General features: G+C 35.7%; 1 non-coding gene across 1 annotated transcript; it reads left to right on the forward strand.

Annotated features, from left to right (window-relative positions):
- The first annotated feature begins 1,367 nt into the window (after positions 1-1,367).
- On the forward strand, positions 1,368-1,474 carry LOC128295845 (small nucleolar RNA R71). Its single transcript, XR_008286394.1, has one exon. It is a non-coding gene; the product is annotated as a small nucleolar RNA R71 (small nucleolar RNA).
- The last annotated feature ends 11,662 nt before the right edge of the window (positions 1,475-13,136 follow it).

The following is a 13,136-nucleotide window of genomic DNA, read 5'->3' on the forward strand; positions in this document are numbered from 1 at the left end:
TTCATCCATGTCAAGCACAACAAAATCAACAAGGAATATAAATTTGTCTACTTTTATGAGTATGTCTTCTATAATACCCCAGGGATATTTAATAGATCTATCAGCTAATTGAATACGCATCTTAGTGGGTTTAGGTTCCCCAAGACCAAGCTGTTTGAACATTTTATAGGGCATCAAATTAATACTAGGGCCTAAATCAACTAGTGCTTTTTCAATATTCAGATTACCAATTAAGCAAGGGATAGTAAAACTTCCTGGATCTTTTAGTTTGGTTGGGAGCTTATTTTGGAGTATGCCAGAGCATTCCTCGTTGAGTTCTACTGTAGATAAGTCCTCAAACTTTCTTTTATTCGTTAAAAGCTCCTTTAAAAATTTTGCGTATATAGGCATCTGCGAGATAGCTTCAACAAAAGGTAAATTGATATGTAATTGCTTAAAAAGTTCAACAAACTTACCGAATTGTGCATCAATACGATCTCTTTTTAATTTTGCTGGTTATGGAACCGGTGGTGAATATTCCTCCAGTACTGGTTTGTCACTATTTTCGGGTTTTTCTTCCCTTCTTTCACTTTCCATGGCTTCTTGTGCTAACTTTTTTTTTAGATTTCGATAACATTTTCCCACTCCTTAGTGTAACTGCTTTGACATTCTCTCTAGATTTGGTATTACTAAATAAATTTTCTGGTGGTCTTTCCGAGATTAGTTTAGACAGTTGGCTTATCTGAGTTTCGAGTCCTTGGATCGATGCTTGTTGATTCTTAAGTGTTGTCTCGGTATTTTGGAAATAGGTTTCTGACACCGAGATGAATTTAGAAAGCATCTCTTCAAAGTTTGGTTTCTTCTCCTGTTGATAAGGTAGCTGTTGAAATCCCTGAAGATTTGGTGGCTTTTAATTTCCTTGACCACCCCAGGAGAAATTTGGGTGGTTCCTCCGACCTGTATTATAAGTATTACTGTATGGGTTATTTTGAGATCTAAAGTTTTTGTTACCCATATAGTTGACTTGTTCTTCTTCAGTTGTAGGATTGAAGGATTGGTATTCTGTATGCACACCTCCTCCGCTTGAGTCACACCTCATTACTAGATGTACCTGCGTAGAACCAAGAAAACTATCAATCTTTTTATTGAGAAGTTCTACCTGATTAGAGATCATGGTGGCTGAATCGATGTTATAGACGCCGACTGTTTCCGTTGGCTTTGTCCTCATAACTTGCCACTGATAGTTATTCAGTGACATCTCTTCTATAAATTCATAGGCATCTTCCAGTGTTTTATTGTTAATGGTTCTGCCAGCAGCTGCGTCAATCATTTGTCTTGTCGAAGGATTCACACCATTGTAGAACATTTGAACTTGCAGCCAAAGCAGCAACCCATGGTGAGGGCACCTTCTCAGTAAGTCCTTGTATCTCTCCCATGCATCATAAAGTGTTTCTAAATCCATCTGCACAAAAGAAGAGATATCATTACGTAATTTAGCCGTTTTAGCCGGCAAAAAATATTTTAGTAAAAATTTCTCGGTCATTTGTTCCCAAGTAGTGATAGACCCTCATGGTAACGAGTTCAACCACTGTTTAGCTTTGTTTCTCAGTGAAAAGGGAAATAACCAAAGATGAATGGCATCATCAAAAACGCCATTGATTTTGAATGTATTGCAAAATTCAAGAAAGTTCGCTAAGTGCATGTTGGGATCCTCGTCTTGCAAACCATCAAACTGAACAAACTACTGTATCATCTGAATGGTGTTAGGTTTTAGTTTGAAATTATTCGCAGCTATAGTAGGTCTAACTATACTAGACTCAGTTCCTGTAAAAGAAGGTTTAGCATAGTCATACACGGTACATGGAGCAGGATTTTGATTAGCTGCAATTGCAAGAGGCAGCTGATTGCTTGGGTTTTCAGCCATCTCGTCGGTTGGGCTTTAAGTATCGTCTTCTCACTCGTTCTCCGTGTATCGTAAACTACGCCTTATTTCTCTTTGATTTTTGCGAATTGTACGATCAATTTCTTCGTCAAAAAGTAATGGTTCTGACGGGTTTCTTCAAGTCATAAACTATAAAAACCTGCCAAGAGAGAGAAAAAGTAAATTAATAAATAATAAAATAAAATAAAATTGCAAGAAAAATAAATGGCTAAATTAATAAAAAAATTTAGTGTTCCTAATATTCCAGTTCCCCAGCAGCGGCACCAAAAACTTGATCGCGTGATTCGTAACAAGTAATAAATATTTATAATGAAGATCAAACCTAGACTAACTATTATCACGACGAAAAGGCAAGCGCACTTATCGAACAATAGTATAGTAATGGCAAGACCAGGATATCGTACCCAAGGGAACCAAAAGTAGTAGTAATAACTATCTTTTTATTATCTAGCCTAAAAATAAAAGGGTTTGTTTTAATTAACTAATTATTTAAACTAAGAACGCACAGAGAAAAGAATTAGGGAATTGCTTTTGGGAAAATCGATTGACTTGAGACAATACCTAAGGAAAAATCCACCTAGACTGTACTTGTTATTCTGGCTCCGAATCGGATGATTTATTCATTCAACTTGTTCCGTAGAGATCCCTAAGTTATGTTATTATCCCTATTCAAGACTAATAACGTCTAATCCCTAGATTGAATAACCGATACTTTTCTCTAATTCACACTCTAGGGTTGCAAAACTCGATCTATGGATCCCCTTATTAGGATTCACCCTAATCCGACAAAATCTTGTCACCTTATTTCTAGGCGCACAATCAACTCCGTTTAATTATGACAAATGTACTCTTAGACAGGGTCTATTCCTCCTCTGAATAAGAGCATGTCTTGAATCAGTATCCTGGGATATCAAAGCAAGAATTAAGAACACATAATTAATAACAAGTTAAATATTTATCATACGATTCAGAAAATAATAACAAGATTCGTCTTAGGTTTCATTCCCCTTAGGTATTTAGGGGATTTAGTTCATAACTAAATAAGAAAACATCTTAGAAGAATAAAGAATACAAAACATACAGAAAACACAAAACTCCTGAAGGGGAATTGAGGAGAGATCTTCAGTCTTGATGATGAATCCGACTTCTAAGATGGATCAATCAGCTTCCTTGGGGTAATTCCTTACCCCTCTTCTCCGTCTCCCATTTTCTCCTCCTATATTTATAGGCTTTGGAATGCCTAGAAACCCTCCAAAGTGGCCTTTTCCAAATTGGACTTAACTTGGGCTTAGCAGGGACACGCTCGTGTGACACAGCCGTGTGACGTGATTGCCAGGCCGTGTTTGATCTGTTAAATTGCACATGTCGGTGTGGGTCAATGGCCAGGCCATGTGAATCGTGAAAGCCTTGGTCGGCACCCTCAAAAGACACGGGCCTGTGAGCTGCCCGTGTGGCAAGGCTTAGGCCATGTCATCTTCTTGATTTGGTCTGTTTTGGCTCCTTTTGACTCTTGGTGCTCTCCTGAGTACAAAACATGAAATTAAAGCATTAGGAGCATCGGATTCACCAATTCTAATGAGAAATCATCTATAAAATGCATTAAACATGGGGTAAAAATATGTATAATTTACGGTTTATCAATTATAAAAAGGGAAGAAGATGAAAATAGTTAGGATAAATTTGGGATTTAGGTTAAAGTTGCATGGAAAGTTATTATTTTCTATAAAATATGTGTGTTATTAATTAATTATAATTATGCTAATTTTCGTAGCAAACAAAGAAACCAAGACATTGAATGCGAAGGGAAAGGAAAAAGTGATCGAGGAATAGCTTGGGAAAATATCGGTTTGTATTACCTTAATTCAATTTATTTATTATTAAATGTTTAATTTCAATATATGTGCATGAAAAATGAAATTGATGTAAGTAGTGATATTTGAATTGAATGAGAATTGGATTTGATTGATGAATGTATACGTGTGCGAAATTGAATTGTTATTGTGATTGATTTGAATTCGAATGATTCTGATACCCTATTAACTAGTCGGGCTAGGGTGGATATAGTTGGCATGCCATAGGATAGGAAGAATTCAAGGATTCTTCGACCTCGATTCGATGAGACACTTGGTGTGTCATATTTACTTTGGATAGATTCGATGAGGCGTTGGTCGACACTTTTCTTTGGCTTAGCCGATGAGACGTTGGTCGTCACTTATTTGCTTCGAACTATCCGATGAGGCGTTGGCCGCCAGTCTGGTGTGTTTGGTTGGATCCATGTATCCTTCAAAGTCCGAGTGATGTTAATAGGGGAAATATATGTGAAGAGAAAAATTAAATGAAATTGATAAATTAAATTATTGAATGAAATGAGAAATACAATTTGAGCTATGAGATTGCAGGCATAAAACCAAGGCTCATGAATTATTCATATTTGAATGTGAATTGGATATTTATATGTGATTGAAAGATGAACCAAAGGTTCATGAATAGTAGGTAATCTTATTGATGAGATATTGAATCAAATAATGAAAATGATACAGTGGAAATATGATACCTTAGTATGAATTATATGTATGATTTGTTAATTATCTATGCATGTTTGTAATATTTTATATTTGCTATAATTTGAATTATGGTAATACCACTGAGTATTTCCAATACTCAGCGTACACTTTGTTTCTTGTCATGCAGCTAGGTAAAGTTGAAGTTCTATTTACATCTGAGTCAATCCCGACCTCAGCTTAATTTTTGGTGATGAATCTATCTTTTAGAAGTGTGGCATGTAATAGGTTTTGTTTAGTCACCTTAATATATTTATGTTTTGGGTGTAAGTAATTTGTAACTATTAAGAAGTATTTGAAATGAATAGATGAATGTTATTTGATCAAGATTTATAAGTCAATGTATTGGGCATGAATTAGGTGTGTTTGATATGTGAAAATAGCTTTAAAATGGTGAAAAATCATGTTTTCACACGGCCAAGTCACATAGGCATCTACCCAAGCCGTGTGGCAAAGTCAGAATTGCCCACAGGTTAGTCCCACGATCGTGTGAGAAACCCAGATCTGCCCACAGGCTGGCCCTACGGCCATGGGAGCCCCACAGGCAGGCCACACGAGCATGTCCCAAGCCACACGGGCGTATGCCCCTATTCTCAAGAAAAAGTTTCCAAAGTTCTCGGTTTAATCCCAAATCACTTCCTAAGTATATTTTGGGTCTCGTAGGTCCATATTAGGGACTTAAAGGTGGAATTTGAGAAATTTTAAATTGAAATATAGATTTATGACTCGGTGTTGTTCGTTATTAATATTTAATTCTGGTAATGCTTCGTAACCCTATTCCGACAATGGGTTGGGGTTAAGGGGTGTTACATATTTTATTTTATTTTATTTTGGATTTGTTATAAGTATTAAGTTATTTATTTATTTTTATGGATTATTCTTTTTGAAAAGAGGTAAAAAATTCTTTTCTCACATTCTCTTCTTCTTCTTTCAAACATTTTTTTCTTGGATGTTTCTTGCCACTTTTGTTTTTGAATTCTTGTTTTTCGTCTGAATTGAGACAATATTGGTTTGCTTAATTGAGGTTTCTGAATTGGCTTGGTGGAGTGAGTCGAATGATTCTAGGTGCTTGTTTTTCATGTAAGGTGTGTGTTCGGAGACCTTTCCTTTTTGTTATCGAATTTCTGACTTGTTTCTGTGAAATTTGACATAATTTGTGTGTTTTTTAAATTGACCAATCAAAGGGTCAAATTTCATGGAATGGCTTGAAATTATGTGTGTTTTTGGTGTATTTTTTAGTTATTGAGGGTTAAGGGATCGTTTTGGCAACAAATGCACGTTCTATAGCCAATTTCGGTGTGGTTTTGTGACCACACAGGTGCATACATGGCGTGTGCATTTGGGAATTAAGGTTTTTGAGCAAATTTTGGTGCCACATGGCCTAGCCAGACGGTCGTGTGGCTAAATTTGGGGATTTTAGTCGAATTTCACATGGGTGTGTAAGACTTCCATATGGCCGTGTCTCCCTACACCTTATTTTAGCCAATTTGACAGAGAGTTACTATAACACCCCACACCCATGCCCTACACCGGGACATAATATGAGGCGTTATTAAACTTAAACACATACATTTAAACGTTTCTGAGTCACCAAGACTTGATCAAATTTAAAACTTTATTGAACTTTGTTAAATCTCCTTAATATTGGCCTACGAGGTCTCAAACATTCATTGGAAGCCATTCGGAACCAACTCGGGTCCTTAAACCGACTTAATAAAAATGACCCTTAAAACAGGGCACACGCCTGTGTGGAAGGGCAACACGCCCGTGTGGATTAAATTCTAAATTCGAACCTACATGGGTTTTCACACAGCCTGACACACGGCCATGTCCATTGCCCATGTCCCTCACACGGCCATGACACGCCCGTGTCTAAAAACCTAGACATTCTGTTTCTGATGTCAGCATCCAATAAGGGGTATACGACCAAGGCACACGCCCGTGGCCAGAAGCCGTGTCCTTCACACGGCTGAGACAGATGGCTATGTCTCTGCCCGTGTGTTTACTACCATGCATTCTGACTTGCAAATTTTACGTGCAGGGGACACACGGCTGAACAACACACCCATGGGGCTGACTGTGTGTCACATACGGCCTAGACACATGCCTGTGTCTACCTGTGTGGACAATATAAGCTATCTACCAAGCCTTTGCCACCCTGAAACACAATCTAACATCAACCAACATGTCAAAGTTTAACTTAATATGATTTATCAACCAAACAACCATAGTGAAGACCTATATACATTACTTATATTCAACCATGCCAACAATTTCACATTCATGAAAGACTATCTTGCATAAATATATAAAATTTCAATATTAGCCATTTTCCATGGCCTTATACAAAATGAATCAAATGCTAAAGTAAGCCAACACATTTGGCCAATTAACAATGACATGGAACTCAAAAGTCAGGGTCATATACATGCCATAATCAAAATAAGAGATCTAACTATACCAAGTGCTTCGGATGATACTGTGATTGATGCCTCCAACGTACGATGATCCTCGAGCTAATTAGGCTGCACTATAAGAAAATAGAAAAGAAAGGGAGTAAGCATAAAGCTTAGTAAGTTGCATGCAAATAAATATAACAACAACTTTACCATTCATCATCATGCTCATAGTACAAAAGTAGCCATAAGTACAACTTACTCATCACTATCCAATACAATTCACATAGCATATATTGAGCTCACATCTCATACATTTCAAATAGATACTTGTACCACTCACAACATGGTTATACTTTTCTTGTTTAACTTAAACTATAACTCCCACCATTGAACCATTTGGAATGCTATCGAATATTCATTAAGCCTCAAACATAGGGTATAATGCCGATGCCATGTCCCCGACATGGTCTTACACTGGCTCATCTATCAAATCGATGCCATGTCCCAGACATGGTCTTACACTGACTATCGAAATTGAGGCCGACGCCATGTCCCAGGCATGGTCTTACACTAGCTCTCACATATCCGTACCGATGCCAGACATGGTCTTACATTGACACCTCTATATGTGCCGATGCCATGTCTCAGACATGGTCTTACACTGACACATCTCGTAGCCGATGCATGTCTCAGACATGTCTTACACTGGCTTACATCTCGAGGCCGATGCATGTCCCAGACATGTCTTACACTAGCTCTCATGTCAATGTCGATGCCATGTCCCAGACATGGTCTTACACTGGCTCTCATAATGTAGCCGATGCATGTCCCGGACATGTCTTACACTAGCACACAAATAACCCGAATGTCATGGCATGAATATCTAATTTATTTCCTAAGGTTCAAACGGAAGTTCTACTATCTTAATATTCATCATACATAACCATTTCCACAAACAAGCAATTTATGATATATCAATTCAAACACATATAATAACAATGTGGTTGTATTATTTACATACAACTTACCTCGTAATACAAAGTGTAGACGACTAGTTCAGCTTAGTCCACTTGATTTGTTTTTCCCCGGTCTAGGCCCGGATTTTGTAATTCTTGATCTATAATGATAAAAATTCACAAATTTAATCATTTTATTAATCTAGGTACTCAATAATTTAAAAATTGGACAAATTGACCATTTTGCCCTTATACTTTTACAAAATAAGCATTTTACCCCTAAGTCCGAAAATCAATTTTTATTGAACTTCTTCATATCTTAAGCCTAGTCGTACCCTTTTTACTCTTATAGTAACCCAAAATTTCCATTATTTCTCACATTTATCATCAAATTTTCAACTTATGCAAAATGGTTCCTAGTTAGGGTTTCTATGAAAACTACTTCACAAAAGTTGTTTATTACACAACCATACTTCATATTCTTCATAAAATTTTAGAAAATAATATGAACACTCTCATGGTAAAACCCTAGACTTTCAACCATTTTTCAAAATAGTCCCCTTATTTGAAAGCTCATGCTACAAGGGTTCTAAAAGTATGGAAATATTCAAGAAAAGCCCTCAAAATCACTTACTTGCAAAGGCTTTAAGTTCCTGAAATTTTTCAAGCTTCCATGGAAATTTTCTTAGAGGAAAATCGGTGGAGAAGAAGGACCAAAGCAAAAAAAAAAGATGATAGCCTTTTTCTTAGGTTTTATTTTAATCAATTTAGGCCACCTAACTTTGACTTTTTCATCCCTTTTGTTGCTATGGCCAGCCAACTCCATTTTAAGGGTCTATTTTCCCTTTAAAGACCCCAGATTTTGGTTCTCTAGATATTCGACACCCTTAGCTATCAAAATAGGTCTTTTGCACTTTATGTAATTTAGTCTTTTTTTTTGCAATTAAGCTCACAAACGCTAAAATTTAGGTCTTTTGCACTTGATCCCGAAAGATGTTTATGTTTATGTCTTGTGTTATGAAAATGAAACGGGTGAGAAAAGGTAATGAAATGGTAAGTTCACAATTGAAATGTAATGTGATAAGATAAAAGGATTGATAAATTAAAGGACTTATGTATATGTGAGAAATTTACTTATGCTAAAGGTGAATTTACTAATGTCATGAATAATCATACTAATTCATGAATTCATAATGTAATTAAGTTTATGCTAAGTACATGGAACAAAAATTAATTAAGTGGAATGATTCATCATTTTAAGAAAAGATTGATGATTATGTAGTACAACTTATAAGATCTTATTATGTTATGAATAGAAAGTATATGTGAGTTGATAGTTTTATAGTTTGATAAATCTTGTGGCATTGGTAAAGCTTTACATTTTTCGTATAAATTTCATATATATGATGAAATGTTATGTTTAATATTCATACGAGCTTACTAAGCATTCATTGCTTACTTAGTTATTTTACTTTACTTTATAGATTATCGGAAGCTCGATTGAGTTGGAAGCTTGTCGGAGATCTATCACACTATCCAGCGATTATATCGGTAGATTTTGATGTCTTGATCAAGGTTATAATGCCATGTATAGGTGGTCTTGTGTTTGATGAACTAGTCGTTATGTTTGGCTTGTAAATATGGTAATATGGTTGGTATGCTTTTAGCATTTGATGCCTTGATCATTGTTTTTTTATTGCCAAATTGATGCATGGGTTAAATGTCCAAATTGGTATGTGTTGGCATGGTTAAAATATGGTCAATTAGGTTATGTGCTGATATGGAATTTAGTTAAGGTTGTTTGGATGAAACATTATCATTTTGATGCAAATATAAGTATGAATGTTTGGTTGTGATTGAGGTGCCTAAATGACATATTGGTTTAACGGACTTATGGTATATTGAAATGGTCTTATTATGCATATTTTGGCATGTCTTGGTGCCTTGATCTTAGGTTCATTTGCTGTGTTGGTGCTTGTTGAAATTGGGTGAAAGAAAAGGCTTGATTTTGGCCTATTTCTTGTCCACATGGCCTAAAACATAGGTGTGTGTCTCAGCCATGTATGACACAGTCGTGTCGTTTGGCTGTGTGACCCAAGTCAGTGAGTTACACAAGTACGGACATAGGCTGGGACACGGATGTGTGTTCCTATTTTGAATGTTACACGACCTGATACACAAACTTATGTCTCAACCGTGTGAACCACACAGCCTAGTCACATGGCCATGTAACCCCTGCAGTGTAAATTTTTCTACCTTTTTACTAAACTTTCTAAATGTTTTGATTTAGTCTTGGACTATTTCTATTGTATTTTTTAGGGCCTCAAGGGCTCGATTAAGGGACTTTATGAATGTATTTGAATGAAATTAGAATATGTATTGCATTGATATATGAATCCAATGGTTTATTGTTCTATTTGTTCGGTAATGCTCTGTAACCCTATTTCTACTACTGATACGAGTTAGGGGTGTTACAATATCCAACAGTCTCCCACTTGCCCTAATGAAATAGATAATTCATATTTTACAACCCCATGCTATCTACATGTTTCTCAAAACTCCTAGCTATTAGAGTTTTAATAAATGGGTACACAAGGTTACCATTTTATATGACTTTGACTACAACTACTATTCTGGTTGTTACTTCCTCCCTTATGATGTGATACTTTCTATCAGTGCTCTTCGTTCTCTTGTGGTTTCTGGTTTCATTGGTGTTATCTATTGCCTATAATGCCCTCAACCCGACTCGATTTATCGAGTCTGGATCTCAGGAGTTACACAATACTTAACAAATTAACAAAGCAATTTACAATTTCTTATTTCTTTAAAATATTTTATTTATTAATTTAAGTGAAAAGCTTGAAATCTAAAAACAAAGGAGGTGTTTAAAATAACTTATTACATCAGTCTTGATACAGATCATTATAATATAATAGTTCGTTAACTACTAACACAAATGACGTATCTTAACTACGCCACACTTCCACTGTATGCATAATGACCCACTTCATTGCTACTCTGGCGTACTCTTGGCATCGTCCCTCTTGGCACAATCTCTTTCCAAACATTTGAACAAAATAACAAACCTTATGAGTACAAGAGTACTTAGCGAGTTTCATCACATCATACCTTGGACAATACTTTATATTCTTGGAAGAACATTTACGCGTCAACCATTATTCTAAACGACTTATATCGGGCAAATACCATTACAGTTTTGATACACACATATATATCAATTATCATACCCTTGCATACCAATTCATTCTTATCTGACTGATCAGCTGTTTAACGTTACAGCAATAATGTGCAAGTGTACACTGTCGATACAAGTATAGTAGACAGATATGAGTTTGTCGGCTATCGATCCCAGGAGGATGGTTGTCTTTTTTCTATAAATATCAGTGCAATTACTAGATAGAAATGAGATAAATTGTGAGAGTAGTTATCGAAGCAATAACTTGAAAATAATAAGATAAAATATGATAATGATAAACTTGGATCCTCAACTTGAATATTTAACAAGATACTAAGTGCTCACTAGGTATAAAATGATAGGTGATTGTCGATGCATTAAATTGAAATGAATATCTGACCAAGCTGAACTTTTATATTTAATCTAAGACTTAAACATGCACATTAGCCACACCTTCCGATGATGGCAATGGAACACTATTAAGAGCAAGTGGATTAAATTCCTCTAATTCTCAAGCAACTTCCATTGTCATGCTTGTTAGCTTCAACTTTCGTTGCACTTTCCAGTATCAGTGACTGCAATATCACTTCCATACTAAAAACACTCAAACCCAAAGATTAAGCAGTAGAGGCAAGATTGAATAAAATAACATTTAAACTAGAAATCATGTATACTTCTGTACAAACATGAAATAGAAAGTAATCACCAGCGTTTAGAAAAGAAATATAAAAGAAACAAGTGGAGTGTACTATTCTTAAAAAAATCTCAACTTGATCTCTCAACTCCCTCTTATGCCATACTTAAGGCTCCTCGTCAAGAGCTAATCTGCACCCCTTTCACATAGGTTCACCTTTAGGTGGCTTAAGCCGCCATAGCCGGAAAGCTTCAAAAGATAGGTTGAAGAAGATAATCTCCCAAAAACAAAAAAAAAAAGAACCTCCCCCCTTTTCTTTTCACATGAATATTAATATTTATTCAAATAACACAGGTGTCCTTTCATCAGAATCATGCTGCCTCTGTACGTACAAGTTAATTGTACCAGACTAGCCAGCTCACACCTTTTTGTTCTTATCCAGATAGCTGTCAGGTGCGGCAACAATTCTTGGCGCAATCTAGAAATACTCATGCAGTGACATTAGTACCAAAACATGATGAAATTAAGGATGAATAAGTTAAGATCCACTGAGTTATAAAATGCAAATTACTAAACTGAAAATGCTAAAATATGTGCTAAAGAAAACTAAGGGGACAAATTAACCAATAAGTACGGAGAAAACATATGTTCTTTCTAGTACTATCACTGACTAACTGAAGATACTTTCAAACATTTCTTAATTCCCTTTATTACATAAGTACTTATTAGAAGAGCATACCCTCAGAATTCATTTTATACAGACCACATCCTATTACTTGCACTTATCTCAGAATAATTGATCACAAACATAATTCATTAGCGGATGCATACACATTTTGGCGAATACATATGCAAATCTGAGTACCATTAAACTATTAATCAAATCATAATTTGAATCAATGCCACACAACTTATACTGATAATATACTATGTAAATCAATCAGATGACTTCCATGACATCATACTCCAGAAACCCAGATGCTCAAAATAATCAATAATCAAATTTCATATGGTTTCAAATGAAGTCATTATACTACCAACATATGAAAGATTCCAAATAACTCCGGTTCAACCATTTCATATCACAAACGGACTCAAAATGACAATTGATTAGGTACCAATAGATATGAATACATCCATACCAAACAATATCGGACCATCATGATAGATACCTTTATTAACATACAAATACACAAATTTTTTTTAAAACTTATTCAATTATTTCACAGATCTTACTAAATCCTTAACCCTAAGTATATCTCTAACGCTCCGAATTTTAGGCCTAGAAGAAATGGGCTTCACGTATCAGAGGAATTGGAATTTAGTTGTGCACATGAATGACACAAATAAATGCCTACTTAAGTGGTTAAGTGTCCTGGGAAGTGCCTGAGAATTCTTAGGTTCAAGCCTTGGCTCTTGCAAAATTTTGGTTTTTAAGGGATGAACCATGGCTGTAACACCCTTTACCC

Source organism: Gossypium arboreum, chromosome 7 (genome assembly GCF_025698485.1).
Source record: "Gossypium arboreum isolate Shixiya-1 chromosome 7, ASM2569848v2, whole genome shotgun sequence".
NCBI classification, from domain to species: domain Eukaryota; kingdom Viridiplantae; phylum Streptophyta; class Magnoliopsida; order Malvales; family Malvaceae; genus Gossypium; species Gossypium arboreum.